This window comes from Marmota marmota, unplaced genomic scaffold (genome assembly GCF_001458135.2).
Source record: "Marmota marmota marmota unplaced genomic scaffold, marMar, whole genome shotgun sequence".
Lineage (NCBI taxonomy): Eukaryota > Metazoa > Chordata > Mammalia > Rodentia > Sciuridae > Marmota > Marmota marmota.
This window is the reverse complement of record NW_026000001.1, coordinates 4,401,001-4,411,160: the sequence shown is the minus strand read 5'-3', so window position 1 is coordinate 4,411,160 and position 10,160 is coordinate 4,401,001. Positions and strand designations below refer to the sequence as shown.

At 57.1% G+C, this 10,160-nt stretch overlaps 1 protein-coding gene and 1 long non-coding RNA gene across 2 annotated transcripts in view; one reads left to right on the top strand and one right to left on the bottom strand.

Moving 5' to 3' along the window:
• Nucleotides 1-10,160, bottom strand: part of LOC125618103 — a 16,556-nt gene that overhangs the window by 4,065 nt on the left and 2,331 nt on the right. The gene's annotated exons all lie outside the window — the stretch shown is intronic.
• Nucleotides 8,128-10,160, top strand: part of Slc22a18 (solute carrier family 22 member 18) — a 24,891-nt gene continuing 22,858 nt past the window's right edge. The window contains exon 1 of the mRNA XM_048807857.1: nucleotides 8,128-8,149. The gene's annotated coding sequence lies outside the window, so the exon portion shown is untranslated. The remainder of the gene's footprint in view (nucleotides 8,150-10,160) is intronic.

Sequence of the window (10,160 nt, the reverse complement as noted above, 5' to 3'; positions counted from 1 at the left end):
GCAACTAGGAACAGCCGCGGACAGGAGCCGCTCCCAAACACGTGCAGGCAGCCGCCCCGGGGATGGAGGAGGGGCTCCTGGCCCCGGCGTGCAGGGGGCTTCCTGGTTTCAGCACCGAGTGTCCCTGAGCCCCAGGACTTCAGGTCATCCTAGGCCCCAGAAGACCCCTCTCAGGGCTGGGGAAGGTCCAAAGGGCACCCCTACCCCCAGGCGTTCCCTCCACCCCATGGGCAGGACGCAGACCGCAGGGGTCCCCCCCACTCTGCTCACTTTGCCAGAGAAAACAAAATGGGGTGCGAGCAGATCCCTTGTCCCTGTGCCCCCGTGTCCTTGTCAGAGCTAGTGGGGACCCTGGAGAATCAGCATCTCCTGCCCACACGGTGCAGGACCCCAGGCCCTTCCCGGCTACCCACCTCCCCCTCCACTTCCAATACCACACTACAGTGTCCAGAGGAGGCCAGGACCTGGCAGGGCTGAGGGGAGGACACCTGAGGGGCCCCATCTCCACCCCAACCTGCCCATGCAGGGAGGGGCGGCCCAGGCCCAGGCAGTAGTTACGGAGGATCATGGGGCAGAAGACCCCACCACCAGTCCCTGTTAGGACCTCAGAAGTGAAGGGGGCTTCCTAGGCCTGGGGGGGCTTTATTCTAGACTAGCATTGAGCCCCTATTCTAGTGTAACCTCGCTTAATCCTGTCACATCCCTGTGCAGGAAACAGGCCAGAGAGGTGGGTGACCTGTCCGGGGTCCCACAGGAGGGTGAGAATGAGGAAGGCGGTCCTTGGCGGCTGCCTGTGTGCTGGGAGGGGCCCATCACTCCATCATTCCCGCCTGCCTTGCACTGCTCCCACCTCCTCTAGTCCAGTCTTGAAGGTGAAGAGCAGATTGCCAGCCCAGGAGGCGACCGTAGCAGTGTCCTGGCCAGTCCTTCTGGACGTGCAGCAGGCCAAGGACTGCTCAGTCGAGTGCTCAGCAGACGGGGCACCCATCCCTTCTGTACCCCAGCTAGCAGGGGAGCCTGCCTTAAGGCCTCCTGCTGCAGAGCCTGAAGTCCTCAGGGCCAAAACTGGACACCTGCTGCCACCTGGTGTTCTGAAACGGAGTGGCAGTAGGAACACAGCAGCTGGCCCCACTGGGGACACTGGAGCTCCCTGCCCACGCTGCCACCCTGCCCAGCTCCCTTGTGCCTCACACCTGTGGGTGACTTGACAGGGGCCTTGCTCCCTGTGACCTTGAATCCCCTTGAGTCTAGGATGGGATTCTGCCCAGCGTGTCCAGTCGGGGCTGCAGAGGACTAAAGCCTCATTTTTAAAAAGCCACAGCACATTAGGTGCGGGGGGACTGTGGCTCACACCTCCTGTCCCAGAGGGCAGGCAGGAAGCTAAGGAGCGTGGAGGGGGAGGGAGGAGACAGAGAGCGGCACTAACACCCGAGAGGGACCCACACCCAAACAGGAGGAAAACGAAAAGCAGCCCCACCGCGGCCCTCCCCTGCTTTCCCTCGGAGCCCTCAGCTCTCCTCTCCTTCCTTCCCTCCTCCCAGGCCCTCCTCTTCCTCTTCCTGCCCTGTCCCCACAGCCGTCCTGCCTCCCGTGCCCTCTGCCCTGCTTCCCTCGCCACAGCTGCTTCCCAAGGCCCCCAGGCCACCACCAGGCGCTCGGAGGAGACCTGGGCCTCTGCTCACCTTCGCCCGCCTGGCCCTGGCTGTCACCGTCCCAGAGTCTGGGTGACCATGTGGGGACACACACTCACACACCTTCAGGTACAGAGCCCAACAGTAAGGTTCCAGTGGCCTTCGGGACAGACGCAGGCCCTGCCAGGCAGCACCCCCTGCTGAGGAGGTGGCCATGCATGGGCTCCCAGGGGCAGTGAGGGCCCCAGGCTTGCCAACACAGGTGCCCAGAGAGTGAGCAGGGCAGGATGGTGCTGGAGAGGGTGCAGGGGCCAGGGAGGGACAGGGCTCCAGCCCAGGGACTGACCCCTCCAGAAAGGTGTTGGAAACACTTTAGGGCACCTGCCCGGGAGGGGAGCAGGACTCACTGCCTGGCAAGGGCACACCTGGGCGCTGTGGGGCTGGACGGAGCTGCTGCCTCTTGCTGGCTGCTGCTTAACCTCTCTGTGCCTCTGCTTCCCCCCTGAGGCTTGGGGACCGAGTAGCTGGTTTGTGTCGGGTGCCGCAGTCCTCCCCAAGGGTGTCCAATGACTTTCCTCCTCATCCATCTCCCCTCCAGCCTAGAGGAGGGCAGGACACTGACCAGGGGCCACCACCACCCACTGTATCAGCACAAACTGGACATTGGCCTAGTCCTGGGGATGACTCAGACACCAACAGACACTTACGGGGTCACACATTTTCCTGCACTCAACGCTTGGTCAAACCCAGAGGCCCAGAATCCAGGGGTCCCCGGGAGACTGCCTGAGTGTCTCTGGTGGGTGGTCTGCATTCAGGCCCCCTCCGAGTGCACGCAGGCCTCTTCCTCCTGATGCTGCCCTGGGCAGGCCACCTGTGATGTCCCGGTCCCTGGATGCTGGTCACATCCAGCTGCTGCTGGTGCCACACCCTCTGTGCCGGGCAGCAGCCTCCTGGGCTCTTCAGGTGCAAAGTATCTGATTTAGTCCTCACAAGCACCCGAGGACGCAGGGAGCAGTGCTGTCCCATGTCACAGATGGGAAGACCAGGTTGGACAGGACCAGAGCCTTGCCCAGGCCTGGCAGTCAGTGGGATGCCAGCCCAGAGGGGCCAACTGCAGGGCCCTGCACCTACGCCTGGCTCTGTGGCAAGTACAAACCTGACACAGAATGTTCTCTCTGACATGCGGGTGCTAACTCACAGGGGCCGGGGGAGACTCGAGGGTCTTCCCATGCGGCGGGGCGGGGCGGGGGAGGCAGAGCAAGCAGGAAGGCAGAATGAAGCGGACACTGTCACCCTCTTGCATGTGTAACTGCACATCCATGGGATCCTACTCCATGTACAACCAGAAGAATGGGAAATTATACTCCATTATATATGATGTATCAAAGTGCATTCTACTGTCATGTGTAACAATTAAAACAAATTTTTTAAATTATTAAAAAAAAAAAAAAACCTGCATAAAGCTGGCTCCTCGGGTCATTTTGTGTTTGTTTGTTCTGTGCTGCTGGGGATGGAACCAGGGCCTTGTGCCTGTGAGGCAAGCACTCTACCAACTGAGCCGTGTCCCCAGCCCACTCCTAGGGTTTTAAAGAGTGGGACCCCCGGTGGTGTGTTGCGGGAAGTGGCGCGAGGCCGGACGATGGAGCTCGGAGCGCAGCTCCGGCGCCGGCGGTCAGACCATGGACCGATTGTGAGCCATGCCTTTAGTGAAGAGGAACATTGAACCCGGCACTTGTGCCGGGGAGCTCTGTCAGAAGGAATCACCAGTGAACTTGAATGTGTAACCAACAGTACTCTTGCTGCAATCATATGCCAGCTAAGCAGTCTGAGACTCTTGCAATCAGTTGAAGACCTTAAGATAGAAGAATGAAGTCCCCCAGGTAGATGGTATTCTGTCTGCACCTCTAGACTTGAAACATCAACTCTTCCTTGGATCTGCTGCCTGCCATCCTGCAATGCAGATTTCAAAAGTGCCAGCCCCTCTATATTGTGTGAGCCAATTACTTAAAATACCCTCCTTTCTCTCTCTTTTTCTTACATCCCCCGCTACATATTATTAGTTTTGTTTTTCAGGAGAATCTTGTTGAAGATGCCATTATTATACATTGTTTGAATGTATATAAGGTGATATTCCATATTTTTAAAGTTGCATAGTCATTGCACATAACAGGAGTTTTTCCACATGCATACACACACACAACATAATGATATATTTTGCCCAATGTCATTCCCAAGTATTTACCTTCCATGTTTGTCACAAAATATTTGTGCTTGTTTCTAGCTTATAATTCACCTTTTAGTGGAAAGTCTCTTGCCCCTTTCTTCCATATTTATGCTCCATAATTTCTAAAGGAGTTTTATAAAACTTTGAAAATGAGAATCTAATTAATGAACTTGTAAATATGCATGCTAATGAATAATTATTTTTCCAAACTCCAAATGTTTTGTTATTTGCAATTATATTTCAAAATATTATGGTTCTCGGTATGAAACAATGACATGTCATAATAAAAAAAGTTGAATGAGACGTGATCTGTATTTTTTTTTTTTTTTTGCAATAAAAAGACTGAATTTGGGCTGGGGATGTGGCTCAAGCGGTAGCGCGCTCGTCTGGCATGTGTGCGGCCCGGGTTCGATCCTCAGCACCACATGCTAACAAAATGTTGTGTCCGCCGAAAAACTAAAAAATAAATATTAAAAAAATTCTCTCTCTCTCTCTCCCTAAAAAAAAAAAAGGATTATGAGGGGAAAATATCATTTTTCAATAGCATTAGCTTGTGATAATCAGGTTCTTTCCACAATAAATATAATAAAATTTTTAAAAAAGAGTGGGACCCCTGCTGCACCCCTTCCACTACCCTGTCTTGGTAACGTCAGGTTGTGATCTGCAGCAGGTGCTGGGTCTTACCGCTATGTGGACACAAGCTGTGGCATCCTGGGCTGTCCCAGGCCTGGCTCTGGGTGGCGACAGCAGCCCCTTGTCTGCGCATGTCCAATGGGCCTGGTCTTAGGGACTTGGCTCCTATCTCTATCCATCCACTCAGCAAGCATCTCTCAGGGGCCCCAGGGGCAACTGTGCCCTCCAGGGCTTCTGTGAAGGCCAGAGGGAGCAGAAGGAGCCAGCTGCCTAATATGACAAGGGACCAGGAGGATGTTCAGGGACCACTTGGGCTGACCCCAGCAGGCAAGAGGAAAGTTCCAGGCAAGGGGACAAGGGCACAGACGCCTTCAGAGGTGCAGCGCTCTTGCACCTTGGGCAGGGCTAGAGGCCAGGGTCATGTCTCAGGCTGTCTTGGAGTGTTCAAAAGCCAGAGGGGGCTGAGGCTGGGGCTCAGTGGCAGAGCACTTGCCTACACACGTGAAGCACTGGGTTCAATCCTTAGCACCACATATAAATCGACAAGTAAAGGCATTCTGTCTATGTACAACTACCAAAAAAAGCCAGTGGCGGGGGGGAGCAGCCCTGGCCCTGGTGGCCCTGAGCTGAGCAGCTGTACCTAAGGCCCAGGACAGGGGTTCCTGGAGCAGAGGGCTCCTTGTCCTCATGGAGATGTCGGGGGGCTGCCACAAGGGAACCAACTCCCAGGCTCCCTGAGATGTTCTCTGGGCTGGGCAGGCCTCAGGCCAGTGGGGGCCTCCAGGGCTCTGAGAGAGGAGGTTGACCAGAGTTCCAGGTCTGTCCACGACTGTCCCCACATTAGCATGGGAAGTCCCACATTCCAGAAACTCCTCTGTCTGGGGGAAAGAGAGCAGAACAGAGCTGCCCCAGGGCTGGGTCCAGATCCAGCTCTGGTCTCTGGTCACTCAGCCTGTGGTGGGAGACAGGGGACAGCAGCTCCTCTAGCCTGCACTCAGCTGTCACTTGAAACCCCTGAGGTCTGCCGTCTTCAGGCCCTCACCGTGGACATGGCTGCACGGCCTTCAGCATACGGTCCCCATCGAGGCCTCAGCACTCTTCAGTGTGGCCATGCTGAGCCATGTCCCCCTGTGGGTCCTGGTCCTGGTCTACGGAGGAGTTAATCGGATGAGGTCAGGATGTCTGCCCGCCCCAGTGCCCAGGGCTCTGCCCCGGGAGCCCACGGCAGGCCGCTGTCCTCCCTGTATCTGAAGGCTGGCATTCAGGTCTGGCCCAGGATCACTGGACACAGACCAGCCCTGGTGGAGAAGCCCATTTGGGGAGCAGAACCTCCCCCAAGGACATGGCCAGGCTGTGGCTCAAAGTCCTCAAGTCGACTTGCCCATCCTCAGGGTGAGCAGAAACCCAATGCTTGGCTCAAAGATTCAGCCCTGCCCCTTCCTTCTCAAAGTCTTCAGTCTCTATCCCCAGGGCAGCCTCTCCACCCCGTCTAGTGACCAAAGGACAGGTAGGTGTGAGGGACCTTTGAACCCAACCCCCAGACTCAGCTTACAGCCTCCAAGATGTAGCAAGGAACCAAGGCCAAGCCCCCATGCCCACGGCAGGCTTCCATGCCCCTTACTAGACTAGGGTGGCTCCAAGGACAGCCACTAAATTCCACCCTGACCAGGAGGCTAGTGACAGGGCCTTGCTGGGGCTCCCCCTGCTGGCCAAGGCCTGAAAATGCACCTCACTGGGACCGGAAGTGCATGATCGGCTGGTGGCCAGGTGTAGAGTGGTGAATTCTTCAGGGCTGGTACCACCCGGACCCATATTAGACATTTCCCAGGTTCTGGTCCCACCCCAGCCAGAACTCTGTTGGATTCCCTAAAGAAGTGACACTGAGGTGAGTCCTCTGGGATAATAGGAGGCGTAACTGGAAGCCCAGCACCTTCCATGGGGCTCATCCCAAACCCCGGGGTGCTCCAGGGAACTTCATTGATCTGGGGTGGGTGAGGAGAAGGCCTCCGGGCGGGGGGCAGGGGGGGGCATGCCCATCTCCAGGACTCCATTGTTGGCTGCCCCTTGGGCCAGACAGTTCCCTCAGGTTGTCTTCCATCCTCCTTCCTGTGTGGTATCACATTTCTTAAATATCTTAAAATGTTTAACAAAAGTTTTCTCTATCTCATTTCCCCACCCTGCCACCGTCCCATTTCTTGGATACTCTGGGAAAAAAACTTCAGATCAGGTTTGCAGCCCTGACTCAGCCCGTCCCCGTGGCTCCAGCCCCTGCCAACAGTGTTCCTTCCAGAGACCTCCACTGGCCAGACTGGATGGACAGCCCTCAGCCTCCCACTCCCATTTTTCCTCCTAGTTAGTCCCTGGGGTCCCCATTCTAGCGAGGGGCCCAGCCTTGGCCCTGATGCCCCTCCCAATCCCTGTCCACTCTGGGTTACCCTATCCAGGGTCAGGGCTCTAAATACCTTTTCGATGCAGAAGACTCTCCAGATTATATGCCGGCTCAGCCCACGGTCCCAAACAGCACCCCCCAATGCTCTGTGGCCCACAGGCTCCTGCCTGATGCAGGGCACTGAGCCCTGGTCCTCCTTGGGAGGCCAGCTCTCCCCAGTGCCCCGTTTCGCTGACACCAGCAATTCCCACAGGGCACAGGCCTAGGTCAGTTCTCTGAGCCCAACCTACCCACCTGGCTCTTCCCTCCAGAGGGGTATAGAAACCCACTTCTGTGCAGACCGCCCCCCCATGCTGGCCACTCTGCCCCAGTCCCTCATCAGCATGCCAGCCAGAGATCGTCCTGGAACACAAGGCGGGTCAGAAGCACTGCATACAGAGCAGAAGCCAAAGCGTTCCACGCCAGTGAGTCGGGCCCACAGCCCTCTCAGGTGTGTTACCTGCTCCCTACACACACCACAGTAGCGCATGCTACAAAGGGTAGCCATGCCTGGGACACAGCCTGCACATAGCAGTGCTCAGGTCCCTGTACTACAGCTCATGGCCACTCATGGTCCAGGCAGCAGTGCAGGCTGGGGCTCCCCTCGTCTGGAGGTTCTCAGGGATCCAGCCCCCAGCACACAGCAGTTCTTCTCAGGACATCTGACCACATTCCTGCCCTCCAGACTGGGTTTCTGCACCCCCACCCCACTGCGAATCTGATGCCGCAGGCCTATCGAGTGTTCTTGGTTTCCTGAACACCAAGCCTGGGCTCAGCTCTCAGCTTTTGTCTCACTGTCCCCGCTGCCTGGAAGGCTATCCCTGCACACACCAGATCCGTGCTTCCCCAAGGCCCCTGATGGGCATCCCCCCCCCCCAGCCTTTTCCTCACCCACCCCAGATCAATGAAGTCCTGCTTGCAGCCAGCCTAGACAGTCTCCTGGCAGAACTGTCACCAGGTCTCACCTGGGAAAGTGTCTGTTGAGTGGCCAGGTGCATGTTGGTCCCATTGGCCTACAACCAGAATCTCTTCCTCTGGAGGAGGAGATCCAAGGGGCCAGCGTTTTGAGTGCTTCTCTTTCCTCTTCCACCCCAAAGGGCAATTTTCCCACACTCCCTGGCAACCAGGAAGCTGTCCCACCCCTACTGAGCCCTTCATGACAAAAACAAAAGCTAGTGTGCCCAACCAGTTCCCTGCCACCACAGGTCCCGCTCTGGCACAGGAGGAAGAGTGGTGAGTAGAAGCCCCTTCCTGGCACCCACCAGCTCCAGGGGACCCTCGTTCTCACGACCTGCCTCTGGGCAGTTTCAGAGGCTCACCTCCCACCTCAGCCCCAGGCCCCCAGGCGAGCTGACATTGGCCCACCTCTGGCCAGATCTGTGAGAGGCGGATAGGTCCCAGAGTCTGATGGGGAGTCTGGCACCTCTTGGGGACAGTGCCTCGCCCTCACCCACAGAGGACAGACCATCTGCACACCAGCCCTCTAGGGCTCCTCAATCTGAGTCCCCTGAGATTCCTAGACCCAGCCCCCACTCTTCCCAGGCCAGCCTTCCTGTGCACCCTTCCAGGAAATGCTGGCTGCCCAGGCTCCTGGCCCTGGCTGAAGCCATCCTCCTCGTGTCCCCACGGAGGCCAGAGGTGCCGCTTCTGAAACTGAGCCTACAGGACCTGGAACTTGCCCCCAGATGCCAACGCTTTCCCCCATCGGCACTGTTGGCCCTGGAATCTCCCTCGGCACAGTGCATGCACCAACCACAGAGCAGTAGGCGCCACCCCACTTCCTGGGGACTTCAAATGGCCCTGCCAGCAGGCCTCAGGCTATGTGTCTCTGCCCCAACTGTCAGTTCTGTGGCCTGCTCTCACTGGGCAACCTGAGGGGATCCTCCATGTCCACCCCATCCTGATGCCAGCTCCTCTATCTGCTGCAGCATTCTGCTTGAGCTGAAGTTAAAATGTGCCGAGGGGACACTGGTTCTGACATTTAGGCCTGTGGCCTGGCCCTTGCCTGGGTTGCAGAACAGGAGAGTGGAGCCAGGGTCCTGAGTGAGCACCTGCTCACCCAGCAATCACCAACTAGCCGGAGAGCACTGAGGGTGTGTGGCACCGGGGACAAGTGCTCAGGCAGTGCATGCTCCTGCAGACTCCTAAGGCACTCAGTGTGGGCCACAAAGCTACCGTACCCAGGTGCCATGCATCTCCGTGGCCCGGCCAGTGATAGGGACATGACAGGAGAGCTGACATGGAGAAACATAGCATCTCAGTAGCTCCCAGCAGCCTCCTGGCCTGGGGGTAAGGGGCTGCTAGGGAGGAGCTCAGAACTGTTCACAGATTGCTCCCTTCCCTGCCCCTCCTCTGAGGCTCCGGCAGACTCTCAGGAGCCGGCAGGCTAGACTAGACCTTTCTTCCCTCTCCTTGCTTCTCCCCACCCCTTCTTCCTGTTGGTCCCAAGTTCCTCCTCCATTCCCATTCCCCTCCCCACGCTTCCCCTTCTCACCTGGAAATGGACACCCGATGCTGCCACTCCAGGGGTCAGGGATCCCGCTCCCACAGCCAAAGGCTCGGGGCTGGATAAAAGCTGCAAGCCATGCAGCATTTACCAGCCTGTAATCCCAGGGGCCGGGGAGGCTGAGGCAGAAGGATCATCACAAGCCATTTTGTGAGACCCTGACCAACTAGGCTTAGTAAGACCCTTTCTCAAAAAAAGGTAAAACATAAAAAGAGCTGGAGGTGTAGGACGCTGGGAGAGCCACTGAACTGACCTTTCCAAGGTGCTCATTCCAGCAGGATGCTCTTTCAGGACACTAGCCCTGCCTCCTGCCCTGCAACCCAGGCAGGGGCCACACACTGGGCCCAAAAGTGAGAACCAGTGTCCCCTCTGCATGCCTTAACCTTAGCTCCAACGGGAAGCTGCAGAGGACAAGGAGCTCAGGTCAGGGTGGGTCGGATATGGGAGTGTCCAATGAGAACCAGCAGTTAGGGGACAGAGCCATATAATCAGAGGCCTGCCGGCAGGGCCATCTGAAACCCCCAGGAAGTGGGCCTAGTATGTGTGAGGCCCTGGGTTCCATCACCAATACCGAGATGGGGGGAACACACTCACACACACACACACCAATACCGAGATGGGGAAACACACACACACACACACACACACCCCAATAACCGAGATGGGGAAACACACTCACACACACACACACCAATAACCGAGATGGGGGGAACACACACACACACACACACACACACA